This window comes from Rana temporaria, chromosome 3 (genome assembly GCF_905171775.1).
Source record: "Rana temporaria chromosome 3, aRanTem1.1, whole genome shotgun sequence".
Lineage (NCBI taxonomy): Eukaryota > Metazoa > Chordata > Amphibia > Anura > Ranidae > Rana > Rana temporaria.
The window spans coordinates 117,257,956-117,276,440 of NC_053491.1; the positions used below are offsets into that span (position 1 = coordinate 117,257,956).

The window sequence follows — 18,485 nt, forward strand, 5'->3', positions numbered from 1 at the left end:
TCGTCTGTATGCTTTTCCGACGGAAAAAAAACCCACGCATGCTCCGAAACAATTTGACGCATGCTCTGGAGCATTTACTCTGCTCGTCGTAGTGTTTTAAATCACCGCGTTCTTGACGCTCGGAATTTAGTGTGACAGTGTGTATGCAAGACAGCTTGAGCGGAATTCCTGTCAGAGTTTATTCCGACGGAAATTCCGATCGTGTGTACAAGGCATACGGCCTGATCCACACCTCTGCATGTTGCAGTTTGCATATTCCAGGTGCATTTTGCATTTTTCAATACACGTTTTTGATCCATTGAAGTCTATAGAACCAGAAACCAGAAAAAAATCCCTGGCCCTTTCCATAAAATGCACAGATGGGAACTATGGGCCAGATTCTCGTAGAACTCCGGCGGCGTAACGTATCGTGTTTATGTTACACCGCCGCAAGTTTTTAGCGTAAGTGCCTGATTATCAAAACACTTACCTGTAAACTTGCGGCGGTGTATCGTAAAGACGTCCGGCGCAAGCCCGCCTAATTCAAATGGGGCGTGTACTATTTAAATTAGGCGCACTCCCGCGCCGAACGTTCTGCGCATGCTCCGTTCGCAATTTTCCCGACGTGCTTTGCGCAAAATTATGTTGCCCCGACGTGTTTGTGAATGGCGACGTGCGTAACGTACTTACACCGTACTTACGCCGAAAATTGTTTTTTTTTTAAATTCGAACCGAGAATGACGGCCATACTTTAACATGGCTGGTGTAAAGTTAAGCAATGAAAAAGATTGCTTAACTTTGCGAAGGGAAAAAACTACGTTACGCACGCGAGTCGGTTCGTGGATCGCCGTAAATGCTAATTTGCATACCCGACGCTGGAAAATGACGCGAACTCCACCCAGCGGCGGCCAAAGTATTGCAGCCTAATGCCGGGTACACACGAGAGGATTTATCCGCGGAAACGGTCCTCCGGACCGTATCCGCGGATAAATCCTCTGGCGGATTTTGATCTCCTGGTTGTACTAACCAGGAGATCAAAATCCCCACGGAATTCCGTGATGACGCGGCGACGTGCGCGACGCTGTCATATAAGGATATCCACGCATGTGTCGAATCATTACGACGCATGCGAGGGATGTGTTCGGACGGATCGATCCGGTGAGTCTGTACAGACCACCGGATCGATCCGCTGGAGCCGATTCCAGCGGATAGATTTCTTAGCATGCTAAGAAATTTTTATCCGCTGGAAATCGGTCGGCCGGCCCGAAATATATCCGCGGATAAATATCACACCAATTTCAGCGGATCAATTTCAGCGGATCGATCCTCTCGTGTGTACGGGGCCTAAGATCCGAAGGCGTACGAAGCCGTAAGCCTGTTGGATCTTAGCCAAAAGCCATCGTGAATCACAAACTAAGATACGACGCGGCAAATTTGAAAATACGCCGGAGTATCAGTAGATACTCCGGCGTATTTGTTCTGTGAATCTGGCCCTTTATCCATAGGAAACCATGTTAAATGGACTGTAGTGTGTTTCTGCAAAACTGAAAAGGAACTAATAAATGCATGTGAACCAGGTCTAAGGTAAGAATCTCGCTTTAATGAGCAAACTACCTGCCTTTGGGGTACTGCGTCTTAAGCCTCGTACACATGATAGGTTAAACCGATGAAAACGGTCTGAAGGACCGTTTTCATCAGTCCAAACCAATCGTGTGTAGGCCCCATAGGTTATTTAACCTTAGGTTAAAAAAATTGCAACTTGCTTTAAAATTTAACCCATGGATGGTAACCGATAGGTCAAAACCGATCGTTAGTATGCAAAACCATCGGTTAAAAACCTGAGCATGCTCAGAATCAAGTCGACGCATGCTTGGAAGCATTGAACTTTGTTTTTTTCAGCACGTCGTTGTGTTTTACGTCACCGCGTTCTGACACGATCGGTTATTTTGGTTTGTTTTTTAGAGGGATGGATCATATGATGCCCTGAGTACATTTTATTGAAGAAGTAGCTGAGACATAACATTGATTCGATTATTTTTATTACGTTTATAGCTCTTCCTATTAAATGTAAATGGCTGATCTGTGCCCATGTTATGCAAATGGAAATTTTATCAACTCATTTTATAATTCACATATGCAAACTTTGCGAAAGAGAAACAGCTGCCACTAAATTTATATTCCTAAGCTGCAGATTTTAGATTTAAAGCTTTGTATAATGGAATAAAAGGGTATTTAAAATGACCAATGTGCGCTCACAGCTCCTGTCCCCTTTGATGTTAACCAACAGGCTTAGCCAGCTGGTGGGACGTCGTTCGTCCCTACCACAATAAAATATCTCGTTGCTCGCCTATTAGATTATTTTAGCTGTGGGAAGGATGATAAATTCGTTTGTGAAATTTATATATGGAAATAATCTGCTCTTAGTGAGTTCAACCAAGGAACTCATGTAAAAATCTGTGACGTGGTAGCACAGCAGTGTCAAGGAGCTTGGGGCAGTGGTTGCACATGTTTGTGGCCGGGAGAGTGCTACAGTAGTAGCTGTGTGTCAATGGAGGGCAAGGGTAAAAGTAAATGAATACAATTATTACTGACAAAGTTGTATAAATATACATAATATGATGAGATGGGTCATACAATTCCAGGCATCTTCAAAACAGAACTTCAGCCAAACTAACAGGATATAAATGAATAGCCCAATAAAAGATGTAAAACAGCTTGTTCAGCAATATTCATCCCAGGGATTTCTCATTGCAGTTCTGTTTTTCTGCAGCTTGATGACTTTAATCTATAAGCATAACTCAGCCCACTTCCTCTGAGCCCAGGTCATCCAAGCCTGTGACTGGACAGTAAAAGGAGAAGCAGCACAGAGATGAGCTCATCCATCAGTCACTCTGTTTTCTCTTCCTATCATCATGCTTCTTCTCATCACACAAACTGATGGGCTCCATATGCTGCCTCTTCCTCTCATAGGTTTACAGGCAGGGCGTCTTTAAGGCAGGGCAAAAGGGGCAGCTGCCCTGGGTCCTGTCATTGTTGTGGGGCCCAAAGCTGCTGCCTCATACTTGTCAACTATCCCAGTTTAAATTCCCTTGACCCTTGAAGTTTTAGTCCTGTACTGTGTCCTAATATCTCAGTGTGAAGTGCCGCTACTAATGCTGCCCAGCTCCTCCCTATTGTTGTGTACAGATGACTCACCTGCAGACCCTATGTTTACATGTAAATAACCATCATTCATATGTAAATAACAGGAGCATGTATATGTAAATAGTTGAGGCCAGCGGCATTCATATGTATATCACATATCAGGTGTCCATTCAGTAAAGCCTCATGATGTCCGAGTGCCCAATGCCTCCTATGACATGTCACTGTGTAACTACGGCATTGCCACATCATTCTGCCCAGTGCCCGCCAAAGCCAGGCGACAGGTACCATTTAAGGCGGTAATTCAATGTAGCAATTTACCTTATTATTACCTTTTATTGGGCCATTTATTTACAACATATACAATTACAACAAATATATTAATTACAAATATATTACAAAAAATAATAATATATTAATTATAGTTTGCTAATATGAAGAGTACAATTTATATGAATGGGCTGCCAAAATGTACAATTTAAAAAAAAATGGCTTCTAAGGCAGGGGTCTCAAACTGGCGGCCCTCCAGCTGTTGCAAAACTACAAGTCCCATCATGCCTCTGCCTGTGGGAGTCATACTTCTAACTGTCAGCCTTGCAATGCCTCATGGGATTTGTAGTTTCGCAACAGCTGGAGGGCTGCCAGTTTAAGACTCCTGTTCTAAGGCAAAAAAAAGTTGGGAATCACTGCTCTAAGTCAATAAAAGTGTATGTTGAACGCAATGAAGTGCACTTTAATAATTAAAGCGCTTCCAAAGACTAAACGTTTTTTTTTAACTTAATGCATTTTCTGCATTAAATAATTAGGTAATACTTACCTGAGCCCTCACTCCATCCAGTGCTGTACCCATAAGAAGAGGCTCTCTCCCTTCTCCCCACTCTCATGCACTTTACTGAGAACAGCGGGAGCCATTTTTTGGTCCATCTTATGACTGATTCGAGTTTGTACTTCGGACAGTCCTAGCTCTAGCACATTAATTATTTTCCTTATATAAGATATAAGAAAGTACTTGAAGGAATTGTAAAGTTGCCCATAGACTTACAGTATGAGGACAGTCGTTCATGCATGCATTAGTCAACCTCCCAAAGGCAGGCTGTCCACAGACATTCCTGCCAACCTTACAGGAATATAATGTGACTGAAGAGGAAAGGGTTGGGGAGCCGTGAGCAGGAACCTAGTGCCAGGAGAAGGAACAGTAGCTATCGGGATGGGTTTTCTAACCTGTCCAATGAACTGTACCCTGCCAACAGCTCCCTGACAGGTCATGGCCCTCCTAGAGACCTGAAATCGTCACATCATCAGTCTGCAATCTCATTTCTATCAGTACCTTCAACCACACTTATGCCGCGTATACACGATCATTTTTCGGGTTGTAAAAAACAACGTTTTTTAAAAAATGTCATTTAAAATGATCATGTGGGGGCTTCAGAGCATTTTTCGGGTTCTGAAAAACGGGCACATTTTTTTTTCGAACATGCTCCATTTTTTCACGACTGTCGTTTTTCGGGGTTGTAAAAAATGATCGTGTGTGGGCTTTAACAACGTAAAAAAACCCGCGCATGCTCAGAAGCAAGTTATGAGACGGGAGCGCTCGTTCTGGTAAAACTACCGTTCGTAATGGAGTAAGCACATTCATCACGCTGTAACAGACAGAAAAGCGCAAATCAACACAAAATCAGCTAAAGCAGCCCAAAGGGTGGCGTCATCCGAATGGAACTTCCCCTTTATAGTGCCGTCGTACGTGTTGTACGTCACCACGCTTTGCTAGAGCATTTTTTTTTTATGATCGTGTGTAGGCAAGGCCGTTTTAATGATGAAGTTGAAAAAAACTTTTAGCTGGATTTAGGTAGATGAGCCTAACGTTAGGCAGGCGTAGCGTATCTCATATACGCTACGCTGCCGTAAGTTAGAGAGGCAAGTGCTGTATTCACAAAGCACTTGCATCCTAAGTTACGGTGGCGTAGCGTAAATGTGTCAGCCTAAGCGCGCCTAATTAAAATTGTGAAGAGGTAGGCGTGTTTTATGCTAATGAATCGTGACCCGACGTGATTGACGTTTTTTACGAACGGCGCATGCGCCGTCCGTGGCCATATCACAGTTCCAAATTACACCGCAAAGACTTATTGGTTTCGACATGAACGTAAATTACGCCCAGCCCCATTCACGGACGACTTACGCAAACGACATAAAATTTTTTAAATTTGACGCAGGTCCGACGTCCATACTTAACATTGGCTGCGCCATCTTTTTGGTGGAATATATTTAGGCCTGAAAACGACTTACGTAAACTTTGTATCTTTACTGCGACGGCCGGGCGTACGCTCGTGAATAGGCGTATCTCGCTGATTTACACATTCTAGGCGTAAATCAGCGTACACGCCCCTAGCGGCCGGCGTAAATAGACAGCTAAGATACAACGGCGCAAGCGGTCGTATCTTAGCTAGATTTAAGTGTATCTCAATTTGAGAATACACTTAAATTTACGACGGCGCAGATTCAGAGTTACGACGGCATATCTTCTGATACGCCGGCGTAACTCTCTCTGAATCTGGCTATTTGTTTTTTCTAGAGCCTGAAAAAAGTTGTTTTTTACAACCCAGAAAAATTACCGTGTGTACGCGGCATTATGGTTTTTATTGAAATAACAGTCAGTTAAATTCAAACTCATTTCTGAAACGGATTACTGTATATCTTGTAGACGTGCTGATAACACTCAGAGTTATCACTACCATATTTCTTTGGGATGTAGTTTAACATGAAAAGATTATTCGTGTTCATAATAGTAAATTATAACAACTGTGTCAACACAAGCATTTCTTTCCGCTTGTGTTCCTCATTAATTTGTCTTTAGGTAACAGCGGCGGCAAGTCAGAGCACTTGAGGTCAGCCATGATATTCTAATTTGGGAGCCGAGTAAAAGATGCAGTTTTTAAAAGATGTTTGACACAGTTCCAGGCAATACTTGAAGGAAACAATGCCTAATGATAAATTTAAGAATGTCCCAGCAACAAGTATTTAAATAAAGCCACCTAATAAAAAAAAGTTTTCCATCTTCCGATCCTGAATAAATTGGCTGAAAAGGGCTGTTGGAAATAATACAGTGCTGAATACACTTCCCTCCATTGTTTTGTAATGAGCCCATTAAACAGAGCTCTCTGACTCCAGGCTGCACATTACACCGAGCTGCTCATTTTGACATGTGAATTATGACAATGTTAGCAATGGGATAAACTAGGGTAGAGTATATATCTGCCTTGCCAGTCTGTGGTCTGTCTCTACAGTTATCCTCTTTTCGTATCAAAGTACCTTTTTGTAAAGTCAGTAGAATAGGAATGACAATTCTGGCATTCATCAGAAGGCTAGTGCAACTAAAAATATTAGTGTATTCGTTTTAATTGACCGGCTCTGACAGAATCAGCCCTGTTTTGTTAAAAAAGTTAAATTCATTGTACAGTAAGGCCGCGTACACACGATCAGTCCGAAGGACCGTTGTCATCGGTTAACCGATGAAGCTGAGTGATGGTCCGTCGCGCCCACACACCATCGGTTAATGAACCGATCGTGTCAGAACGCGGACATGTAAACCACGTACGACGCAACTATAAAGGGGAAGTTCAAATCCAATGGCGCCACCCTTGGGGCTGTTTTAGCTGATTTTGTGTTAGTAAAAGACGATTTTCGCTTTTCTGTCTGTTACAGCATGATAAATGTGCTATCTCCAAAACGAACGCTAGTTTTACAAGAACGAGCGCTCCCGTCCCTTCATTTAGTCTGAGCATGTGTGTTTTTTTAACCGATGGTCATGCGTACTAACGATCGGTTTTGACCTATCGGTTAGGCGTCCATCGGTTAAATTTTAAAGCAAGTTCCTATTTTTTTAACCAAAGGTTAAATAACCTATGGGGCCCACACACGATCGGTTTTGACTGATGAAAACGGTCCTTCAGACCGTTGTCCTCTGGCTATCCTATGGTGTGTACGAGGCCTTAGACGGTTGGCTCACAATACTTGAGACCACTGTGGGGCAAATATTTACTTTTTTACATATAGTTTCGATAAGCTGAAATTGGTATAATTTCTCACAAATCTTGGCTGTCATAATTTACAAATATGGTTAGATTTCTAAAATGCAGAAATTGCTCAAGAACACCTAACAACCCCTGGAGGAACCCTAATGTTCTACGGAGACCTAGTTCAGAAAGTCTGGTTTAAGTAACAGTGAAACAGAGTATTTCTTTTTTCTCACCTGAAAATTAGTATCAGTTTGAAGAAAAGTTATGTAGTTGGCGTTGAATAATTAAACAGTGTAAAATGTGTTATTGACTTCTTGCTGTAAGATGTGGCCATTTAGACTTCCCTACTGCTGTTACAACTAAAAAAGGAAAAATTGCAAGCCCTCTTTAAACATCCCATGTAATTCCCCCTATTCTCTCTATCAGGTCACTTACAGTGTCAGTTTATTTAAAATCTAATGACTCTATACATAGTTTCCCATGAGACTGATGTGGCCTTACTATGCTTTTTACCATACATTACTGAAAAGTATTGCAACCTCTAATGCATAACATCAGCCACTCAAAAAATCTAGCCCAAGAGCATGCATTTATAATTTATGTTGTATATGGCCTTTCTAATATATTAGTTTGAGAGCTGTAGATTAACAATATACAATCTGTGATATATACTATGTCCAGAAGGAATTAAAGAGGTTTCTTAGTCTAATGCCGCGTACACACGATCGGTCCATTCGATGAGAACGGTCTGATGGACCGTTTTCATTGGTTAACCGATGAAGCTGACTGATGGTCAGTCGTATGTATATCTTTAAGGATTTACTGCTATGAAACTCAATGCACATCACCCCTTTCCTTGTTCCGTTTCATTAAAAGGCTTTGGCCCGGATTCAGAGAGCAATTGCGCCTGTGTAACCATAGTTACGCAGCACAATTGCTTACTTGCGCCGGCGTAACGAATGCTCCTGATTCAGGAACCTCGTTACGCCGACTGCAGCCTAAGATATGCGTGGCATAAGGCTCTTATGCCTGCATATCTTAGGCTGCATTCTTGCGATGGCCGCTAGGTGGCGTTCCCGTTGTGCTCAGCGTATAGTATGCAAATTGCATACCAAGGCCTAGTACACACGAGAGGATTTATCCGCGGATACGGTCCAACGGACTGTTTCGCGGATAAATCCTCGAGGATTTCCGCGGATTTGGATCCGATGGAGTGTACTCACCATAGGATCGAAATCCGCGCCGACGCGGGGGGGAGGCCCCTTGGTCATATAAGGAATTCCACGCATGCGTCGAATCATTACGACGCATGCGGGGGATCCATTCGGACGGATTGATCCGGTGAGTCTGTACAGACCAGCTCACTTTGAAACAAATGATGTCCTTGCGACGTCATTTGCCGCAATGCACATCGGGAAAGTTTCCCGACGGAGCATGCGCTCTACGATCGGCGCGGGAACGCGCCTAATTTAAATGATTCCCGCCCCCTACGGGATCATTTAAATTGCGCGCGCTTACGCCGGGCATTTTGCCAGAGCGCCCACGCAATTTACGGAGCTACTGCTCCGTGAATCGCGGGTGGCACAGAAAATTTGCGGGGGCGCAGGGCAAAAACGTTGCCCTGCGCCTCCGTAAAAACTGCGCAAAGGTACCTGAATCTACCCCTTTGTGTTCAAAATGGGAATTCCTTGCGTTACTGGGTGTACGAAGAAGGAGCATGCCTTTCATCTATCCATATGGAACAAAGTACCGCTTGTTTGAAGGATGCTCCTCCAAAAACACAGTAATGCAGATTCTAACCATTAGGGCCTCCTTAGTGATAAGCGGCACCACCATTTACCACCCCTCAAACCTTGCATTTCTAATCTAAATCTATTTGTGGCAACTAGAATGCATGTTTTATGCTTCTTCTAATGAGGACTGAACCGTAATCAGTATCTATGGGTGAAGAAGTACCATCACTCTTTGCATCTTGTCATTAAAAATAATCTGCAATGAGAAAAATACAGGGAAGCCATTGCTGACCTCCTTCTGAGTCACTGACCTAGAACAAGTATGTGAATTAGAAAGTCAGAACGCTCTGCATAATTGTTCCAGGTCAGCACCTCTTAAAGTATTGAAGTCATTAGATCAGCATGACAGGCAGGTAACTAGCATTTTTAGAAAGAGAGGTCAGCAATGGTAGTCTCCATATTCTCTCATTACTGGTTTCCATTTAATGCAAGCGTAATACTAAAGGCAAACCTCAGTCAACCATTACAGTAGTAAGAGGCCTTCATTCTAGGTCACCTGATGATAAACATTGTAAATAATGACGCTAGCTACAAATCTGTAGGCAAAGCTATGCTTATGGCTCTGATTGATCTGGCACGTTGTTTAGCAGCTACCTCCATGTCCTCCATCTCAATAAACTGTCACCTGAAAACCAAAAGGTATGCGTATTACAACATGGACTGCCTGCTAAGATCCAGTGCTAATGTAAAACACTACATTAGAATGCAATAAACATTTACAAGGCAGGCTTTCCATTATTCTGTTAAATGACCCCATGACCTATTGCGCACACACACAGATGAAGCCAATTTTATAGCATAAGGTAATGAACATGAAACGTGATGTGTTAACACTAGAATGGTGTTTATTGCTGTTCTTTTTGCATTTGCCAAGAAGGTAATATGTGTATTTGCCCTTACATATATGTTCTATCTATAGCATTTAGGTGTGTGTGATGAGCAGCACCTTGCTCACACTCCATCAGCCCAATATAACAATTAGGATTAAAGTGCCTTCCATGAAGATATATAAAACATATATTGGAAGAAGTATTGTATACCACCAGTGATGCACTGATCATTAAATGCAGCATCAGCATGAAAATTATAGTAGCCAACATTTTGGTAAATGCCAAAAATACCTGTTTTTAAGAATGTATTCTACTATTGATGCACTGAGCACTGGTATTTTATGAAAAGAAACTGATTGATATTGAGTAGCCCACGTGAGCTTACATTGGCCCACACATGCTTATACAAAGTCTTTCAGGAATTTTGCCAAATTTACCAGACAGCCAGTCTGCGCGGCTTCAAATATTTTTCCCCTCTCACATAAACCCCAATAGTTGTAGTTATAAGAAAGGCAAAGCACCCCCCCCCCCAAAAAAATCCCAATAGTTGTAGTTATAAGAAAGGCAAAGCACCCCCCATAAACCCCAATAGTTGTAGTTATAAGAAAGTCAAAGCACCCCCCCCATAAACCCCAATAGTTGTAGTTACAAGAAAGTCAAAGCACCCCCCCCATAAACCCCAATAGTTGTAGTTATAAGAAAGTCAAAGCACCCCCCCATAAACCCCAATAGTTGTAGTTATAAGAAAGGCAAAGCACCCCCCCCCCATAAACCCTGATAGTTGTAAGAAAGGCAAAGCACACACCCCCCCATAAACCCCAATAGTTGTAGTTATAAGAAAGGCGAAGCACCCCCCCCCATAAACCCCAATAGTTGTAGTTATAAGAAAGGCAAAGCACCCCCCCCCCCCATAAACCCCAATAGTTGTAGTTATAAGAAAGGCAAAGCACCCCCCCCCATAAACCCCAATACTTTTAGTTATAAGAAAGTCAAAGAACCCCCCCCATAAACCCCAATAGTTGTAGTTATAAGAAAGGCAAAGCAACCCCCCCCCCCCCATAAACCCTGATAGTTGTAGTTATAAGAAAGGCAAAGCACCCCCCCCCCATAAACCCCAATAGTTGTAGTTATAAGAAAGCCAAAGCACCCCCCCCCCATAAACCCCAATAGTTGTAGTTATAAGAAAGGCAAAGCACCCCCCCCCCCCAATCCCCTGGGACAACTATGGCAACTTCTGCCTTACAATCATATACATATACAAATATTTCCATACATATTTCCAAGCTTGAGAATGCTTGTCTGAGGAGCTGTGCATAATGCGGACATCTACAAACAAAATCAAAAACCTCAAGCAGCTTTCTTGACGCCCTTAAAGCACCCTTCAGATTCAGAAGTACCGAAAATAGATCTTATTAGAAGTTCTGGCTGCAGCTTTAAGCAAGCTTAAAACGAAATGCTCGCTGGAGCCTGCTAAAACTTATTTTAAGCTACAACCACAATCCCATGGTAGTTCATATTCAAGCTAAATGCGTGCTGAAGTTTACTAAACCTTGTTTAAAGCTACAACCACAATCCCATTGTAATCCATATTCAAGCTAAATGCGTGCTGAAGTCTACTAAACCTTGTTTAAAGCTACAACCACAATCACATTGTAATCCACAGTCAAACTAATTGCTTGCTGAAGCCTGCTAAACCTTGTTTAAAGCTACAACCACAATCCCATTGTAATCCATATTCAAACTAAATGCTTGCTGAAGCCTGCTAAACCTTGTTTAAAGCTACAACCACAATCACATTGTAATCCATATTCAAAACGAAATTCGTGCTGAAGCCTGCTAAACCTTGTTTAAAGCTACAACCACAATCCCATTGTAATCCATATTCAAACAAAATGCATGCTGAAGCTCGCTAAACCTTGTTTAAAGCTACAACCACAATCCCATTGTAATCCATATTCAAACGAAATGCGTGCTGAAGCCTGCTAAACCTTGTTTAAAGCTACAACCACAATCACATTGTAATCCACAGTCAAACTAAATGTGTGCTGAAGCCCGCTAAACCTTTTTTAAAGCTACAACCACAATCCCATTGTAATCCATATTCAATATTCCAACCCTGAAGCTGCCGTGTACTTTAAAACCTGTGCTCAGCTAAAATCAATGAAATCAATGACTGACCACTTAGGCACCAAGTGCTGCATTATGGGAGGTAGGGGGGAAACATACTGGTATGCTTCATACCTGGACTCACCAGGTTTTTCAGGACTGCAGCAGTACATTGGGGAGACAGATGGTGCTTTGTTACCTGCTATACAGGGACTGTGTTAAATTCATTGATTTTAATTCAGTACAGGTTTGATATATGGGCTTCAAGAAAGCTGCCTGAAGCTTGTACCCATTGCTTTTCAGACCCAATGTCCCTGGTGCATTATACCCCTATATTCTACAGTAGTAGGCAATTCCCAGACTAATGATCCAGCACTTCTTGCAGATGTTAGAAGGACAGGGTGAGTGTGAGCTTCATTGGTCTGCAGAGAATCAATCAAGCCTTAGATAACTGTAGATAGAAGAGTAGCCCATACTGATCAATATTGTTAAGCAGTCCACACAGCATTTTTTTGCAGTACCTTAAGTCTTTGTTTAAAATTTCAAAGCATTTTTACTGCAGTCCTAGTGGCCATAATACTACACAATATACGGGACAAGCATGCTCCACTAAACTGCAGCACAGCAAACCAGATACCTATTGTGCTCTGCTCATCAAAAATCTGCAAACTCTGGGACTCTACTTTTCTTTTTTTTTATTTCATTTCTGATGTAAATGGTTCATATGATAGCAATTATGTAGCTTATACTACAGTAGTAAAATAAACCAGGTTTCAACATTAAGCAATTTATAAACCTTTGGCTTTGAAATTTACATTCTTAAAATATAAAGATCTTATGCTTGGATGCATGACGTTTTAAACATTTCTTATCGTTTCTGAAAAATCTATTGGCAACTATCGAATGTAGTGGGTTCACTTGTGGTGGTAAAAGGAACAGGGATGAAAGGTTACCAATAGTTATTAAAATCTTCATCAATGGAGTGAGAACAGTAGATGACGTGTTTGACTACTATGGGTTAGTGCACTCTGCACACTCCTTAACCTTTTTAGCTTTTCCTTTATTTAGAAAATAACTGAATTGCTGAGCACATTATATTTATAAATAATACATTTATAAATGTAACAACATGAAAAAATAAATATAAGTATTAAATGAAGGTTGTCAACCTGCAGCTTATTTTCTCTAATCGGGGTATTCTTAGAGATGAACTGCCCCTCTAATAATTGCTGTGCTCCCTACCGCACAAAAGACATCTGGTGCAGTGATTTCATAGCATCCGCTTCTCAAATAAGGCTTCCCATCTCTTCCAGTAAAGTCCACCAAGCATACATTCTATAAATTGTGAGGCTGAGGAGCTGCTGATGCATGTCTCAGTGTGCCAACCAGGGCCGTCTTAATAGCATCACGGGCAAAGAAATGCTCTGGGGCCCCTACAACAATGACAGTGCAGGTAAACAAGCATCAAGTAGGTAGGAGGCAGATTGCCTCCCCTGTGTATCTATCACTCTCAGTGCCATCATGGGGCCCCCCAATTTCGGGGCAGCGCGGGCTCAAGGACCAGCTGCTTTGGGGAAAGTGCAGAGGGCCCCCCATGCAGCTGGGTGCCCTGGGCAGCGCCCAGGTGTGCCCTCTCATTAAGACAGCCCTGGTGCCAACCTAGGTTCTACACCACCGAAAAGGCAAAGGCAATCTATTAGGCAAGCACTTACTGACAAACGGGCACATCTGTACCGCTTAAACCTCTCCATTACGTTTCTGCAATAATTTATGCCAGGTTCGACTCGAAATGCTGAAAGGTTATTGGCTTTGAGGGCTCCACTGCAGAAACACCCTGATAACACCCTAGCACAGCCTTAAAGCCTTTAAACACAGCATTCTAAAGTGTAAATTGAACTAATCTTTAAAGAGGCTGTCTTCTCAACACAGCAACCATGCTTATCTATAAAACATCAGCTGAGTGGAACAGCCAAAGCTTCATTTAGAATGGGAGAGCAGAAAAAAAATGCCCAAATCTCAGCAAAACGCATCGGTGTGTCATCGACACTTGCAAAGACCTTTCACTGTCATTATAATTCAAAAACCTCCTCTATAATTCAAATGTCATACATCTACTGACATGGAAAGAACATGCACCGAGTGGGAACCTAGACTCACTGTAATGAGTTCTATTCTTATAAGACTTCAGATTTATATCACAATGATCTGTCATCAAAAAAATCTGGCCAGAAATCAGTGAAAAGGGGGAAGTAGTGCCACGCTTCAAATGGATAAGGATACACCGCCTGTACAAGCTTAGTGGGTTTAGTGAAGAGAAGGGTTTAATGAAGCTGTAAGGGATCCAGTGCAACAGAAGGGTGGTTTACTGGGCACAGATCTGTGGGATGTTTGAAAAGCAGCAGCACATTGTCCATAGCCCATATTCAATGAGCACGCTGCAGTAAAACAGAGATCAGGAAATGTGCTCTTCCACATGCAGCAGTTCTCTACAATTTCACAATGCACAGATCTTCCTGAATCCCATAGCAGCAAAATGATGGATCCTGCACTGTATCTATGTACACAAGACATAACCTGAGGCTCAAACACTGCATTCATTTAAAAGACTGTCTTGTAGCCAAATCTACCAATTCAGTAACCTAGGTCACTGAAAATGCACATATATATATATATATATATATATATATATATATATATATATAGATATATAGATATATATATATATCTATATGAAAAACATCACTCTCACATATACTTTTTTATGTTTCTGGTATATACACCAATGGCAGAGCTGTACACCAATGTTTTCCCTGAACCTTCTTACAATTTTCTAATGCAATCTTTTGTAGAAAATGAATGGATCTTCTGTCAAAGTGGAGTGAAAATAGGCTTCAATTTTACATTTTTATCTGTAAAATTTAATTCTGGGCCCCTTTGGAACATGCAAGTATTCCAATGCTGTAGAATTTGGTTATCACACTTGTCTCCATACCCTAATAGCACATATCACTACAATAGGCAGGCTCAGGGGTCTAAGGCATAGGTCTGTCTATACTGACCATCCAAGTCCTATCTTTATCTTATGCAGATCTGGAATGTAAAGTGACTTTCTGCCCTGAAATAGACTATAAATTATATTTATATTCAATCTGCTGTATACGTTGTAACATTATAAAAGAGAGCTCATCCTACATCCTTGCTCTGGATGGGAGTCATGTGTGAGCGGTCCCTGCTAGCCTCTGCACAGAGATGATCAGCTTATTCTAGACACATTTATCCTGATAATGATTATTCAGGTCTGTGGGCAATGTATGGAATTCTAGTGCCCTAGGTTCCATGAGCAGTATGTATAACTGGTGTCCCAGGTCCCATGGGCAGTGTGTATAACTGGTGCCCCAGGTCCCATGGGCAGTATGTATAACTGGTGCCCCAGGTCCCATGGGCAGTGTGTATAACTGGTGCCCCAGGTCCCATGGGCAGTGTGTATAACTGGTGCACCAGGTTCCATGGACATTTTGATAGCCCTGGTAACCCTGCCTCGATGAAGTGTATATAGCTGGTGCCCTGGATTCTTTTGGCTGTGTGAATATCTCTGGTGCTCAGGGTTCAATGGGATATTTCTATGGTGCCCAGGGTTCCTTAAGCGATGTATATAACTGGTGCACTAGGTTACATGGGGATTGTATATAACTGGCACTCTGGGTTCCATGAGCAGAGTATATAACTGGCACTCTGGGTTCCATGGGCAGAGTATATAATTGGTGCCCTGGGTTCCATTGGCAGTGTATCTAACTCTGGTTCCTTAGGCTCCATGGGCAGTGCATATAATTGGTGCCCTAAGTTTTATTGGTAGTATATATAACTGATATCCCAGGTTCCATGGGTAGACTATATAACTGATGTCCCAGGTTCCACCAGCAGTGCACATAACTGGAGTCTCAGGTTCAATGGGCAGTATTATCACTGGTGCCCCAGGTTCAATATTTAGTATTATTACTGGTGCATCAGGTTCAATGGGCAGTATTATCACTGGTGACCCAGGTTCAATGGGCATTTTTTATCACTGGGGCCCCAGGTTCAATGGGCATTATTATGACTGGTGCCCCAGGTTCAATGGACAGTATTATCACTGGTGCCCCAGGTTCAATAGGCAGTATTATCACTGGTGCCACAGGTTCAATGGGCAGTATTATCACTGGTGCCACAGGTTCAATGGGCAGTATTATCACTGGGTTCCCAGGTTCCATAAAGTTCAGGTGCCACATAGGACCCGCTGGGTTATACCCCCTGCAGTGAGGAGCAGGTTGGGCTCTCCTCCAGGGAACACTGATCAGTCATCCTACACTCATATTAGCTCCTCAGGTCGGTGTCATCCAGTATAATCCCACCGCAGTGATCTTGAACCACAGATGAAGCCATGATGGCTCTAATGCTCCGACTTGATGTGCCCTTGCCTGTGTCTTGTCATTGGCCCCGGATCAGACCTGCATCTAGTGAAGGACATGTAGATGGCTGCTGGTATATGGAGTGGCACTATAATATCCGATAATATAGAAATGCTGGAGATCCAAAGACCCTTTGCAGATCGCAGGCTCTGGGGGCCCCTGTCATACCGCAGTACTGCTCCCCTAACTCTAGTGAGCTGGTGAACCCCCATAATACAAGGCATGCCATGGCAGGGGAAAGAAGCGGAGAGGAGATCTCAGGTGCGCAGGCATGGCAAGTGAAGCTTCCCCCCTTGGCACAACATCAAGCAGAAAAGGTGGCAGCACCTGCCAGTCCCCCCACCCCACAGATGGCATGAATCAGGTAGTGGCACTCCTCTCCCCCGCATCAGATCTTACCTGGGAGATGAGCTTCTTCTCCCCCTTCCTTCACAGCAGCAGCCGCATTGACGCTGCAGATGGAACCTTTCCCAACATCCCCTAATCCTCCCCAGACATCGGAGCTCACAGGTACTTGTCTCCTCTCTGCAGCCAGCGAGCACACCTTGCTAGAGGAGAGGAGGGATGGCGGTTGCGGCAATGAGCTCTCCCCCTCCCAGGCTCCCCTGGCTCCGATTACAAGCGGGATCCGGATGGCATGGACGGCGGCTCTTCTCCCAGCGCCTGCTCTCCTTTCCTCCTCTCCCAGCGCCTGCTCTCCTCTCCTCCTCTGCCGCCTTCTGCTGCTTACAACGGAGGCGATAGATCCAGCCAATAGATGATGGGGGGACCGAGCTGTGCCAGGTGGACGGATCCTTCCTCCTCCTCCTCCAGACCAGGTGTTGTCAGCTCAGCTGTCACCTTCATACATCCCGGGCTAGTCCAGTCTCCATCCTTGCAGCCACCCGAAGTTTCCTGTAATGCTGTGTGTGTGCTGGATGGAGAGACACTAGCAAGCCTTCAACTTCCAGCTGCCTGGCTTGTGCTCCAGAGTCCTCCCCCTCTCCTTACTCACCAGTGACATCTACGATCTGCAGCCTGATTGGGCTAATTGTACATTTTTATTGCCAGCACAGAGGCAACATCTCAGGAAAACGACACGCATATGGTTTGCTTTTAGAATTTTTCCTGGACCTGTTCTCTAAAGGAACAGTTTAGGAAGACAGTGGATTGAAGACTTCTGTCCCCCCCACGCTGGTTTCTGATGAATAGAATTCGAAATACTAACATCATGGTATATAAAGTCATTCATAACTCTGCTGCAAGCTATACCGCCAACCTTGTCCAAAAATATTACCCAAACTATTCTCCTGCTTTTCCAAAGATATCGCAAACCTCCTAAATTATCACCTAAATCATCCTCTTTGGTCCTTCGAAGACATTGCCAATCTCATCCCAAAATATCACTAAAACCATTCTCCGTGCTCCTCCCAAGACATTGTCACAGTCATCCCAAAATATCCTCCCAAGACAGCCAACCTCGTCCCAAAATATTACCCAAACCATTCTCCCCGCTCCTCCCAAGACATTGCCACAGTCATCCCAAAATATCCTCCCAAGACAGCCAACCTCATCCCAAAATATTACCCAAACCATTATCCTCGCTCCTCCCAAGACATTGCCACAGTCATCCCAAAATATCCTCCCAAGACAGCCAAGCTCGTCCCAAAATATTACCCAAAACTTTCTCCTCGCTTCTCCCAAGACATTGCCACAGTCATCCCAAAATATCCTCCCAAGACAGCCAACCTCGTCCCAAAATATTACCCAAACCATTCTCCCCGCTCCTCCCAAGACATTGCCACAGTCATCCCAAAATATCCTCCCAAGACAGCCAACCTCATCCCAAAATATTACCCAAACCATTATCCTCGCTCCTCCCAAGACATTGCCACAGTCATCCCAAAATATCCTCCCAAGACAGCCAAGCTCGTCCCAAAGAATTACCCAAACCTTTCTCCTCGCTTCTCCCAAGACATTGCCACAGTCATCCCAAAATATCCTCGCAAGACAGCCAACCTTGTCCCAAAATATTACCCAAACCTTTCTCCTCGCTTCTCCCAAGACATTGCCACAGTCATCCCAAAATATCCTTCCAAGACAGCCAACCTCGTCCCAAAATATTACCCAAACCTTTCTCCTCGCTTCTCCCAAGACATTGCCACAGTCATCCCAAAATATCCTTCCAAGACAGCCAAC

General features: G+C 43.3%; 1 protein-coding gene across 2 annotated transcripts in view; it reads right to left on the reverse strand.

Annotated features, from left to right (window-relative positions):
- Window positions 1-17,289, reverse strand: part of PLXNA4 (plexin A4) — a 910,139-nt gene extending 892,850 nt beyond the window's left edge. Inside the window, exon 1 of one of the 2 annotated variants that reach the window (XM_040343305.1) lies at window positions 16,707-17,287. The gene's annotated coding sequence lies outside the window, so the exon portion shown is untranslated. Of the gene's footprint in view, window positions 1-16,706 lie in introns of both variants that reach the window. The other variant, XM_040343307.1, reaches the window with a different exon arrangement.
- Between the last annotated feature and the right edge of the window lie 1,196 nt (window positions 17,290-18,485).